This window comes from Sciurus vulgaris (assembly GCF_902686455.1).
Source record: "Sciurus vulgaris genome assembly, chromosome: 14".
NCBI lineage: Eukaryota > Metazoa > Chordata > Mammalia > Rodentia > Sciuridae > Sciurus > Sciurus vulgaris.
Window position 1 is genome coordinate 76,056,332 of NC_136475.1, and position 14,334 is coordinate 76,070,665.

General features: G+C 42.1%; 1 protein-coding gene across 3 annotated transcripts in view; it reads right to left on the reverse strand.

Moving 5' to 3' along the window:
- Positions 1–14,334, reverse strand: part of CLIP4 (CAP-Gly domain containing linker protein family member 4) — an 82,208-nt gene that overhangs the window by 61,212 nt on the left and 6,662 nt on the right. The window contains exons 2-3 of one of the 3 annotated variants that reach the window (XM_079110287.1): positions 2,640–2,697; positions 2,223–2,304 (exon numbers count right to left, since the gene is read on the reverse strand). The gene's annotated coding sequence lies outside the window, so the exon portion shown is untranslated. Of the gene's footprint in view, positions 1–811; positions 994–2,222; positions 2,305–2,639; positions 2,698–14,334 lie in introns of those variants that run through there. The other 2 variants (XM_079110289.1, XM_079110288.1) reach the window with 2 other exon arrangements.

Sequence of the window (14,334 nt, forward strand, 5' to 3'; positions counted from 1 at the left end):
ATACAGAAAGTAAGTATCCCATCGAGTATCATCCTCTGATAACATATCAAAACATTGTCTCAGAACAGAGTTGAAATCCAAATGGTCTATGTACAGTCTCTGGATAAAGTGTACAACTTCACACCTCATTCAAAAGAACGCTAACATTGTAAACCAATCAATCTAAACCATAAGGACGCGGGCTAAAACGTGAGCTTAGGTCTCAATTCAGGTGTTCTTTCAACTTCCCTTCCCAACGTAGATGATTCAGAATTAAGGAATTGCAAGGTAGGAAAAGACTAGAAGGAAAGTCAATGGTTTAGTTTTGAATACCCACTAGGAAACGGTTTCTCAACAATGTAATAAACAAGGGGGTGTGTGAAGGTAGCAAGTGAGAAACCGGAGGAGGCTGACGTCTGGATAAACCACGACGGATGGTGCACAGCAATGCGCCCGCGAGGGACTCCGAGGGCGTCCACGGCGGTCACTGCAAGGGCTGCAGAGCGTGGGCCAGAACCCAGCTCTGCCTGACCCCCCGGACCCGCACAGTCGGCAGCACCTATCTCACGCTAAAGTTAAACAGCCTGTCAGCTACGGAAACCAGAACCCCACATCCCTGCCGGGTGGGCCGCACCGCCCCAGGGAGGCCTCCCTGCGGCGGGCGACACCGGCGCTCACAGGAGGCAGCCGCGCGGCTTCCAGGGTCCCCAGCGCCACCAGGCCCCCTCCCCGAACCGCCAACGGCCCCCAGTGCCCCGCGCCGCCGCCCTCCCAGGTTTGAAGCCTGCCTCCCACCCGCGGCCCAGGAGGCCCCGCGCGCCCCCCGCCCCACCTGCCTCCTCCAGGTCCTCTCCGAGCGCCAGCTGGGGACGCGGGGGCGCGGAGGAAACACCGAGAGCGCGCTTGCCGCCGGGCGGCTACGTCCGGTGGCCGCCGCGGAGCCTACCGCCGTGCTGCTCCCCGACCTCTCCCGCGCCCCTCCCGCCAGCAGCCTCCGCGCCGCGCGCCGGAGCCGGGCCCCACGCGGGTCGGCGCGCGCGCGCGCGCAGTGCAGCAGCCCGGCTGCGCGCAGGCCTCGGCCTCAGCCCGGCGCACGCGCCTGCGCCCGCTCGCCTCCAGCCTGCGCCCCTGCGCCCCTCAACAGGCGTGCGACCGGTCCTCAACGCCAGCGCAGTATGGTGGTCTTCGTGAGTTTCCCTGGCGTGGACTGCCGCCGCGGGGATCTGTCCAGCGCAGCAGAGCCAGGCTGTCGCAGGAACCCCGCCTGGCCCGACCGACATATGGTGCAGCAGCTCATGGTGCTGTGTATACCCTCATCTTTAATGCCTTTAGCTAGCCCACCTGGCCTGCTTTGCTCACTTATATCCCGGACTAGAAGCGCCCCTTTTTCGGGTAGTGTAATCATGAGTACCATGCATGGTCCAGATTAGAGCCATCAGTCCATTATCTGTTTGCAGCTCTGGCTGTAAAAAGCCTGGTCAGTGCTGTACCCACGTTGACCAGCGTGAAGGCAGAGGGAAGAAGGGAGAAGTCACTGCAGCAGTTTGTGTCTCCTGCTCCCCTGCTTTATATCCTGATCTCCTTCTCCATCTAAGAACTTGAGAATGGTGGAACTGTGACACCTAACAGTTGTGGATGCTGACCTCCTGTTCTGACTTTCAGTGAAAAGAAAGGTGTTGACATTTTACGTGTCCCTTTCAGGAGGAGGCCTAATGAAAGAGACTAGGACTGAGGTTTTTAAGCCTCAGTCAATAGTGTCACACCATAACTCTCTGAGGCATACAGTATTTTCCCACCTTTCTGTATTCACCAAGCACAGTGCCTGGCAATAACATGTTGAATAAATGAATGACTGAAGGAATGCCACCAGTGTCTCCGGAAGAGCAGAGGTGAATGCACACCACACACTAGAACATCTTTTCCTGGTAGAACCACTGATTCCAGAGACTAGGGGAGGGGGGACACCTTCCAGTTGCTGGATTCTTTAACGTCTTCCCTAGTGATCATAGTTGAACACCTCCAGTAACAAGGAACTTGCTACCTCTTGAAGTAGCCAATTTGTCATGGGCCAGCCTTTTGGAATTTTTTTTTTTTTTTCCTTCCATAGGAGGTAACATCTGGCTCCCTGCACCTCTTCCTCTTTTCGGTTGTTTCTACCGTGGGAACTTAGATCAAGTCTGACTCCAATTCAAGCATTGTCTCTTAGGCAGCTACTTATATAACATGGTTACAAACCCACTCACCAGCATGCTGAAGGAGTCCTCGGATGCTTCACAGATTGTCTTGAGCCCCTTTAAATGTGATGCCCAGGAATGAATGGGTGGCCTGTTGAAATGAGAGGAGTGAGCCTGCCACCTCTTTCTGCGCCTATGCTTCTGTTAACGTAACTCAAAATATGAAAGTGGTTGTTTGTAGTAGTCACACCACATTGTTGAATTGGGTGGAGCACACTGCCAACTAAAACCCACGGTGCTTATGCAATTTTAAATACCATCACCATCCCACGTCCCTGGACAACTGCCAACTTCTCTGTCCCTGCAGGCTCTGCATCTTCATGCACTCTCAGAGATAATGTGACAGAGATGCTTCCTCCTCCCTTTGAGGACTCCACCTCCCTTTCCCTGTTTTCATCATACCTTTTTCTTGTCTGATCTACCCACCTCCTCTTCAACTGGTTAAAAGCAGGAAGGCAGTCTGCCTTTGGTGAACTTTAAATACCTGTAAATGAGAACTATTGTTATTGAACCACAGAAACTCATGAAGATCTATTATAACAGAAGGAGCTTGTTGGTGAAGTCTCCACAAGTATACAGTTTACTTTTATTGCTGATTTAAATCATTCCTCTTAAGATAGTACTATTAGTAGGTGACAGGGTGTGGCTACTGAGCTGGCCTTAGCTATAACAAAGGTCTCTGTTAGAACCAGCCAGGTCACTGGCTTTTTCTGCTGCGCCCAAACACCATACAATACATAGACAAATTCCCAGGACACCAGGTCACCAGAAAGAGTCCCTCACTCACCTGGCTGCCTTTATTCCAAAGGCTGAAGTAACTCCCTGGCCAATCATCATGAATACAAGTACTCATTGGACTGATGCTCCCTGAAACCACCCCCCACAACTCCTTTCAAAGTCTTGGAACTAGGTATTGCCCAGTTAACAAGAGCAATATTGGAAAATGGTATGGAGCCAGAACTTGGAGCTTGAACTATCTATTGGGAAGGCACATGGAATATGATCCAGAGGCTGCTGCTGAGATGCAACTATGCCTGAAGTTGCAATACAGCAACAAACCACAGGGCCAGGAAGGGGTCAAGCATGTGGTCAACAGTGTGGAGAAAGAGCAACTTCTGACTGTCCCCCGTGTGTCACTTTACCTAGAGGATCTTACTACTCTTCATTTTACAAATGAAGAAATGGACTCTGGGAAGCTGCTTCACCTACCCTGGTACAGAAATAAGATTCAAACCTCAGCCTGTCTGATCTGAAAGCATGTGTTAAGTCACTGTTTTGCATCACCTACATAAAGTGTCCTTCTAGGCAGTAAGGACCCAGAAACAGCTGCATAGAGCAACAGGGATCACTCAGAATTCAGTTAGCAATCAGGAAGGTCTCAGGAGCTATCAGGACACCACACCTTGAGAAAGGAGTTATAGGAAATAGGCAAAAGAGGGCCACATCATTGCTCTTCCATGAGCAGGTACTAGGCAGGATGTCATACACAGGGAAGAATAGAACTCATTTCCACAATTTGAGTGTGTGGAGGACAAACGCCTTAGAACCAAATAGACACCCTGCTGACAGAATCCAAGCACCAGATGGGAGCCCAACTAGAAGAAGTGATTAAATGCAAAAAAGCAGAGCACTTGACTCAACCCCTAAAATCTTCTTCACATGCTTGCGAATGAGATGATTATCAGCATATAAAACACAAAAGAATCAACACACTACTAAAAGTAATAGGTTGGTTTAGCAAGGATGCCAAGTACAAGATCAATTGATAAAAATCAATGGTTCCCATCAGGAGCAAGTCGTAGGAAATATAATAGACAATCAGAGACCATTCACCATAGCAATAAAACTTTAAAGCGCAATATCCAGGAATTAACCCAAAACTTGCAAAAACTTTATGGAGAAAATGTTAAAACTATTTAAGGACACAGAAGAAGACTAGATAAATGAAGAGTGAAACCATGAAGAGGTAAATTTTACATTGTAAAAAATGCCCCCATTTTGTCTCTGAATTCAATGTTTTGGTATAACCAAAATTCTAGTAAGGAATTAAAATTTTAAAGAACTCAGTAACCTTATAATATGTATAAGGAACTATGATTTAAAATAGTTATGTCAATTTTGTTTTTTTTATTAAAATCTTTTTATTTTTACAGACTGCGTTTTGATTTATTGTACACAAATGGGGTACAACTTTTTATCTCTGTGGTTGTATACAATGTAGATTCACACCATTCATGTAATCATACATATATATAGGGTAATACTATCTGTTTCATTCTACCATCTTTCTGTCCTCCACCCACTTCCACCCCATTTTCCTCTATACCTTCCAAAGTTCCTTCATTCTTCTCTTCCCCCCATCACCTCCCTTGTTAAATATTGTCCTGCACTTATCAGAGAAAACATTTGGCCTTTGGTTTTTTGGGTTTGGCCTATTTCATTTAGCATGATATTTTCCAACTTCATGTATTTACCAGCAAATGCCATGATTTTATTCTTTTGTGACTGAGTAATGTTCCATTGTGTATATATGCCACAATTTCTTCATCCGTTTGTCAATTCAAGGGCATCTGGGTTGGTTCCACAATCTACCTATTGTGAATTGAGCTGCTATGAACATTGATGTGGCTGCATCACTGTAGTATGCTGATTTTAAGTCCTTTGGATATAAATCGAGAAGTGGGACATCTGGGTTAAATGGTGGGTCCATTCCAAGCTTTCTGAGAAATTTCCATACTGCTTTCCAGAGTGGCTGCACCAATTTGCAACTCCACCAGCAATGTATGAGTGTGCCTTTTTCTCCACATCCACACCAACACTTTTCATTGCTTGTGTTCTTGATAATAGCCATTCTAATTGGAGTTAGATGAAATCTTAGGGTGGTTTTAATTTGCATTTCTCTAATTACAGGGATGATGAACACTTTTTCATATATTTGGTGATCACCTGTATATCTTCTTCTGTGAAGTGTCTGCCTATTTCCTTAGCCCATTTATTGATTGGGTTCTTTGTATTTTGGGTGTAAAGTGTTTTAAGTTCTTTATAAACTTTGGAGATGAGTGCTCTGTCTGAAGTGTGTGTGGAAAAGATTTTCTCCCGCTCTGTAGGCTCTCTTTTCACATTATTGATTGTTTCCTGTGCTAAGAAGTAAGAACTGCCCTGCTAGATATTATGTCATTGCCACATAGAAATAAAAACAAAATGGTACAGCTCCAGGGACAAGAGGAGCAGTGAGACAGGACGCAGAACTCAGAGGCAAACCCATGAATGGACGGGACTATGATTTATGCAAGGTGATGCCTTAAGCCAATGAGAAAACTATAGAGTATTTAGAGATCATGTTGAGGAAACTGGCTTAGTTAATGAAGAAAAATTAAAGCCGTGTGCCCCACATCTGCCACATACAAAGAGAACTCCAGATAAACTGAAGACCTGCATATAAGAGAGAGAAACTGTGGGAGACCATCTCTATGAATGTGGGGTAAGGGTTTAGGTCAAAAAACAAGACTGCAGGACCTGGGATGTGCCTCAGTAGTAGACCACGTGCCCAGCACATGTGAGCCCCAGGTTTGACCCCCAGCACAGGAAAAAAAAAAAAAAATTAACCTTAAAGCGAAGATTGGAGGATTTAAAATGCATCACAATAAGCCTCCCCTTCAATTAAAAATGCCATTAAAAACATTAAAAGAGCTGACAAATTGGGAAATGATATATACTGTATACAAAAACAACTAGAGGTTTGTATCTAAAATACATAAGGAACTTTGGGGAAGTCAATAAAAAGCAGTCAGAAAATCCAAGATAAAAATAAGAAAAGGGTAGGAGCAAGCAGCTCATGGCAGGGAAGGCTAGGATGGCAAGCAAGCTCAGAAGAGGTGCTCAGACCCAAAGAATGGAAATGTGGTGTGACACAATCAGCCACCACTGGTACAGACCTTAACACCAGCTCCTGGGAGGGAGGCAGGAATCCTCATTTATACTATTTGCTAATTTCTGTGCTGCATGTACCTTTACCACCCCTGACGTCAAGCTACCAGTGTGAGTTCACTGGGCAAGAAGTTGGGAAGAAATGTGCTCATTCAGCTCTTGTGAGCTGCTCGTTCAACACACCACTGCTTTATCCATGCATGTGGCAAAATGTCAGGAAGATTATCCCACCTACTGCCAAGGATATGGGGAAATGGTAATCCTCGTGCACTGCTGATAGGAATTTAAGCTGGTACATTTCTTCTGTAGAGCAATCTGGCTGCACTTAGTGAAAAAATAATAATAACAGTATGCTTAAGAACTCTGTAAGCACTCTCCTCGGCACACCTCAGAGAAACCCTTACAACGTAGGAAGAATCTTCTTCACATGGTTTTCGGGAAGCCAGTCTCTCTCCACCAGGTGATCTTATACAGTTGGTGGCTTTAAATACCATCTGTAGTTTCATAATTCCCAAGTTTATATTCCTTCCTCTGAACTTTGTACTATTGTTCAACTGCCTACTCCATATCTACTCTCTGGTGTATACTACACAGCTCAAATATAACATGTTCAAAATGGAACCTCCCCCCAAGTGAGCAAATGGCAGCTCTGTTCTTGTGTTTGTTCACTGAGTCATTCCTTCTGGGTTTTCCAAATGAAATCCACCATTCTCATTCTTTAAAAGTTCATGACATCATTGAGGAGATTCATCAATGCCATGGAAATCCTTACAAATCAATAGCCACTGGAGACTCCAGGAACCTCCTACTGCTTCTACTTGGGTTTATCTTCCTCTGACCCATATCTCCTCTTTATTCTCAAGGTTGCAAGTGAGGACCTCTTGCTGAACTACATTACGAACTGAAGAGAACTTAGCAAAACTGTGCAAGTCTTACTATCTGAATCAGGGGTACTCACTTCTGGTTGCACATTTGAATCACTTGGGTCTCTTTTGCAAAATAAGCCCTAAAGACCCGCTCAAATACTCTGATTCACTAATTTAGATTCATGCTATCCTATAAGTTAATTTTCCAATTAATTCTCTTTTCGGTTCTCCCCAGAAGTTACTAACATGAAATTTTCAAACCCAGCTTGTTCCTGTGTGGAGCGCTGCTCCCCAGGCCCTCCAAATACCTATAACACAACCACTTAAGCCAGGTCTGGTGGGGCACACCTATAATCCTAGCTACTCAGGAGGCTGAGGAAATCACAAGTTCATAGATCAGCCTGGGCAACTTAGCAAGACCCTGTTATAAATAAAATTTTTAAAAAGGACTTGGAATATTCTTCAATGCTAGAGTGCTTGCCTAGTCAGACATAAGGTCCTGCTCAATCCCTAGTATCAATAAAAGAGAAAAGTCTTTGTAGGCCAGCATAAAGGAAGGAAAGGGAGATTGTTTCACAGCATCAGGATAAGAACTGTCACTGTGACACAAGAACTAAGTTTTTCATACCAACCACTCAGATTTTTAGCAAGCAAGACATCAGTGGTACACCAAAACAGTGCCAATTTCTGTGAGTGTATTAATTTCAAGGACCATCTGCCTTGCCCCCCCACAATTGAAACTAGCTCTAATTAAGCCTCTAGATATAACTCTCATGGTATAGAAAAGTTGGAGCAAGAAGGAATATCATTAAAAACACCATCAAGATACATTCAGCCAAATTCAAACTGTAGAAGCTTCCACAGGTTCAATAACCCATGCCTACAACCAAGGAAGTACTGTGAGGGTCTGTTATCCAAAATGGGATCCAAAATGGGTTAAGAACCCCATCAAGAGTGATGTTGGCCAAATTATATTGTTATATTATGTGCATGTACCAATATGTAACAACAGATCCCACCATTATGTACAACTGTAATGCATAAAAATGTGGAAGGAAAAGAATAGAGCCCTATCCACAGCCTATAATGCGCAGATCTTGCTTGGATCTGGATTCAAACAAACAAATGTAAAATATAATTTCTTGAGACAATTGGGGAAAATTTAACCCAGACTGAATGTTAAATGATACCAATGATGTTAGATTTGATAATGACATTGTTGGTTACATGAGAAATTCATACTGAAGAGTATATGATAAAATGTTTCATGTCTGGGATTTGCTTTAAAGTGTTCCCATTAGCATTAAGTGTACAGGGGGAACAAACAGTTGAAAAAAAATAATAAAATAGTAATAATTGTTAAATTATTAAGTATAAATAATTATTAAAAGTAAATGATGGGGGCTGGGGAGATAGCTCAGCTGGTAGAGTGCTTGCCTTGCAAGTACAAGGCCCTGAGTTCGATCCCCAGTACCACAAAAAAAAAAAAAAAAAGTAAATGATGGGTATATTATTCTTTCTTCTTTTGTATTAATTTGAAAATTCTTTCGTACCAAAAATTTTTTTAAAAGGAGTTCCAAGAGGGCAGAAGTTTTAGTCTATTTCTGTCACTGCTATGTCCCAAGTGGCTAGAACAGTTACCAGGCATATAGTACAAATTCACTAAATATGTGAATGGACCAGTACTTTAGATTTCAGTCTCAATCAAGATAGACTATTATGTCCAAGGCATTTAGAAATCACAGAGGTTGCCTATGTGTCACATGCATGCACACACTTGAAAATGCAAAGCATTCATGTTTCGCCAAAGCTCCACGGAATTGTCTTTTCAACAGCTTTTTACAAAACCAATCCAGTTTCATTCCAATTCAGTATAAACCATCAATGACTTTAATGATATCTTGATTAGGGGTTAAGAGAATGTCACACCCACAAGAGCCACCACTGAGTTTGCACCTTGTCAACAATGGATCAAATGACTCACCTAACCAAAGAAAGTCATTGACAGACCAATTAGCTGGTCCTAAGTCATGAGAAAGTCTCCTTTGTGACAAACAGCATTGATAATAAGATTGTTTCTGACATTTCTCATATAACCATATTCAAAACAGCAGGGGACAGTCAAGGTAAAAAGAAATGAAAATTACTGTTTTAGATTCACATGGAGATCAACACAAGAATAATAAGTTAGAGTCTATCCTTTTAAGGTCAAAAATATATCGTGTAAAGTCTTTATCAGCATCAAGATCAACAGCCCTGTTGGAGATGTATCTCAGTGGTAAAGCACTTGCCTAGCATGCATGAGGACCTCAGTTCAATCCCCAGTACAGACAAGAAAGAAAAAAAAAGATAATCACAGTCCTAAGACTGGATAGCATTTATAAAGGCAAACAGATTGCATGTGGTCCATCAAATCACCAGAAACACATTGAGTGCCTCCTCCTCCAGGGTCAGAGTGGAAGCCCTAATCAGGTGTACACTCTGGCATTCTGGCAAAAGAGGGAAAGTGTCATGGCTGCCATTGTGGGAATCCCAGGATCAGCTCTCAGTAGCTGTGCAACCATGGAGCCTCTCTGAACTTTCCTGAGCCTCAGTTTGCTTCTTTGTAAAGTGAGATAAAGAGTTCTTGCCTCTAAGGGCTCTGCACCCAATACTCTGAGTGACGCTCAGTGAATGCAACTCACAGAGATGCTTAATAAATAGCTGTGATTCTAAGACACTGCATGAGAAAAAATGCCGACCGCCTGCCAAAGAAGCGGTCCCAGTTCTCAGGATTTCCAAAGAGGGGGAGCATATGGAAGGATGGGGTGATCTGGAAAGGTTTCAAGGAAGAGACACGTTTCAAGCTAGGTAGACAGGACATGAGATTAAGTTATGTAGATGAGGAGCTAGCATTTATTGGGCGCTTCATATGTGCTGTACATGGTTATACATTTTTTCATTCATTTTACACCTGCAAAATAAATATAATTTAAGTTTCATTTTGCCCAAGAACACCCAGCCAGTAGCAAAACCAGGATTTGAACCCAAAGAGTCTAATCAAAGATTGAACTCTCAACCATGATGTCAGCTTTTCAAGAGAAAAGACTTGGAGGAAGAAAAGCTCAATGTGTGTTTAGCTGATGATGGTAGAAGAGTCTAGGTCTTATTTAGCTCAGGCTGCTATACCAGAACACCACAGACTGTGTGGCTATACACAACAGAGACTTATTTGTCCTGGAGGCTGGGAAGCCCAAGATCAAGGCACTGGTAGATTCGATGTCTGGTGAGCATTCTCTTCCTGATTCACAGGCAGCCATCTTCTCATTATGACCTTATGCAGCAGAAGGGGGAGGACTTTTCTGGGGTCTCTTTTTATAAGGGCACTAAATCCCAAAGGCCCCATCTTCAAAATCCTTCACCCTGGGGACATAAACATTCAGTCCATAGCCATCTAATTGGAGCAGAGCCTGTAGTAAGAAACTAGTAAAAGAGCTAGAAAGATAGATTAGTGTTAGAATGGCCTTGAATGTCGCACTAAGAGCCTGAAAGACTGTCCTGTTGGGTCAAGGAAAAGTCACCTTGAGTTTCTAATGAAGAAAAGACTGAAGAATCTGTCAGCACGGTTCAAAATGGAAACTCCTGCCTACCCTCAATGCCCCCATACCAGTTAAACCTTTACCATAAAGAAAACCCTGAAGATCACAAGCATATGAAAAAATTCAAGCATTCTGAAGTGAAAATTAGCAGCTGAAAATAAAATTGCCTTGAGATCCTTAGCCTTTATCAATTCAACTTAGACTTTTAAAAATAGCAAATTGTTTTTACAAATGATTTCTCCAGAAACAGCTTGGTTTGTTTGTTTGTTTTGTTGTTGTTGTTGTTGTTTTGTTTTTTCTTTCTTTTCTTTTCTTTTCTTTTTTTTTTTTTTTTTTTTTTTTTTGGTATATTTAATGTGTGCTCAATAGCAACCTGCATTCAACATAAACTGGAGACAAATGATACAGATGCCCTTGGGAGATAGAAATCTATTTTTCCTGCCTTTCCCATCACACCTCATTAACCACCTTGTGGCATAACAATAACACCCACATATCATCATCCTACCCACTTGGTTATATAATAATGTAATAACATATAATCTTTGGGAAATGTACCTATTGGATCAAAGCACAGTCCCAGCAAAGAAGCAGCAGCTGCACTACTTTCTCAGGTCCCTTCCCATCCAGCAAGGTGCCATCAGGCTGGCTGCCCATCCTATGTACCCTGATCCACATGGCACAATGGCTTTGGTTTCTCCAGCTTCACTCACTGCCTGAACCCAGACTTCCCAGTGGGGAGCTTCTCAAGTTCAGCTTGCAAAGTGAGACACCACACACCTGCTAGGGAGCCGCATTTCACCAATTTAGAGGCATGGTTTCTGGTAGCAATAACCGAGCATCTTTGCAAGCAATATCCAGTGACTTTATGAAAAAGTGTGTGTTGCTAATGCAAAGACCACAAGCCATGCTCAGGTCTCAGTTGAATCTGAGATTGGACACCCACAGCACACTGACCCACACAGTCCTCAGTTCTGCCATCCAAAGAGACCCAAGAAAAGAGTCGTGGTCTATGAACAAAGGTCCTGCTCCCATTTGTCAAGAACCTGCCAAGTAATCCTTAGTATCAGTGAATACCACCAGACAAGCACCCTGTCCTCAGGGACTTCATAACATAACATAGAGCAAAAGTAAAACTCACAAGGCTTGGAAATAGGATAGAATCCAAGGCTTTCAAGTCAGATATCCAGACTTTGCCTAGAAATGAGGGGGCTCACAGGATGTGCAACTCTGAATTTTAAAAACAGAACAGTGCCAAGGAAACCAGAACAAGTTGTTCAATCTACAAATTCAAGTTCTTAATTATCTTTGGGAATGTGAACAGAATATAGTTAAAAACTCTCAAAGACTCAGTTTCCTTATTTATAATAAAATGGCCATCATAGTACTTCCCACTTTATCCCATGTTTCTTCCTAGAATTCAATGAACTATTCTTGTATGAAAAGAAAGTCTTAGCACAGTGTCTGATAATGAGTGTTTGCTCCATATGTGTCAATACTGTGTATATAATTAAAAATTGAAATAGGTGTTTCCGGAACTACAAAATGGAGAGCAGAGAAAACTGGGCCATTGATAAAAGGTTCCATAAAAGTAGAATCAACAGATAAAATCTCAGTTGCCCAAACAATCTTAAATTTCATACAAAAAAAGGTGATATGTTGTATCATATTTTTAAAAAGTTATTTTTGTTTATCTGAAATTTAAATGCAACCTGATATTTTTATTTGCTCCAAATGGCAACCCCACATAGAAAAGAGAGAACACAAGTTGTTATTTGGAGGAGGAAAGAAAAAAGGACAGACCGAGGGAGAAGCACAAGCTACCGTGAACTAAAGAAGGGAGCATAGTTTCAAAGGGAACACCTTGAGATCCAGGCCAAAGAGTCTAGATCTTCTGCATGGGAGAGTCAGAAGTAAGGTGTTGGGGATCCCATAATAAGGCAGAAATAAAAAAATAAATAAAAAGAGATGCTTTCCAGGAAAAACGAATGAGACTTCATAAAGGAAAAGAATGGATCCAAGATGCCACCCATGTTTTGAACCCAGTCACTGTGAGACAGAAGATTAAGTCTGTAGCTGCCTTTGGAATCGGATGACTGCCTGAATTCAAGTGTTGGCAGAGGAAGTAGGGAAAGAAAAAGAGGAGGCGTGGATGCACAGATACATTCTGAAGGAAGGTGATGTTTGTGGAGTCGTGTGACCAAAGCTGTGAATATGAATGTGTCCTATCACTGCCGGAACTTTCTTAAGTAATGTAGTTTCATCACTGGTGACCCAAGGAAGCCATTACATGTAAATCTGGAGAGGCCTCTAACCAAGACTAAGGGGTGGCAGTCAGGGTGGGGTGGGAATAGGACACTTAATGCTCTCCTTGCTCTTCCCCTCTTAGTGAGAAGAGATAAAAGATTAAAGCAAGGGGATTTATTCAGTCCCCTCATTCCTTCCTCCCCCCCCCCCCCCACCAGGAGATCCCACAGGGTTCTCTTGCCTACAGAAATGACAAAACTCTCCAAAGTGTGATTTCAATGCAGGTGAGGAAGAACTCAGGGCAACTTCTACTTGGGGTCTGTGTCACTACCTTTTATATGGTTACTTTCTTTCTTATGTGCACACATAAAATTCTACTCTTATGGCAAATGAAAAAGACATGGTCCCATTTGGTAACTTTTCCCCAGAAAGGCATTGCCTCTCTTTATAAATGCTCCTTGGCATGAGTCTTTCAGTTTGATTCAAAGAAACAAATTGTGCTGAATATCTGCATAAAGATAAATGTGAAACTGCAAACCAACAGTCCCCAAAGAACCAGATCCAAAGGATCTGCTTAGAAACTCAATTCTAAGCATTTATCTAGTTCTGATTACTCACACCAACATTCAAGCCCCAGTCTTGTTTGCTCCTCAAAACTTCTGAGCTTTCCTACCTCTCACTTCTCTATAACTACCACAAACTACACTAATTTCTCCCCTTGGCTAAGGAAAGACACATATGAAAACCCAATTGTACACTATTTTGTATTAATTGCTTACATGGAAGCATTTTGCCATGACTTCTCAGTACAATTATAAACTCCATGAGGGCAAAGAATATACCTAAATGTATTCAGTATCTCCTTGTGGTAGTAAACTTGAAATTGAATGTATCACACTGATGCAAGATATTAATAGGAGGAGAAAATGTGAGTGGGTGGGGGATATGTAGAAATTCTCTGTATGATCTGCTTAATTTTGTATAAACCTAAAAATAAAGTTTATTAATTTTAAAGATTAATATCTTTCTATAAATTCTGACTTGCCTTCCTTTAACAGATAATGGGAAACAAGGAGAGAAAAAGTCCAAAAAAAAAGCATTTAATACATGAATTGGTATACAAAACTCAATTTCTTCCTCTATACCAGCAACGGACAATAGGAATTTGAAATTTCATTAAAAAAAAAGATTTGTGTATAAATCTAATTTTTTGTTACTTTTAGTGATATGTGACAGTAGAATGTATTTTGACATATCTATACATGGAATATAACTTCCCATTTTTGTGGTTGTACATGACGTGGAGTTACACTGATCACATATTCATAAGTGAACTTAGGAAAGTTATGTCCAATTTATTCTACTCTCTAGATTTGTGTATAAATTTAATGATGTACAAGATCTACATGAGAAGAACTACAATATTCTGATGAAAGAAATCAAAGAAGATCTAAATTAATGGAAAGATATTCCCTTTTCACGGATAGGAAAACTCAATATCAC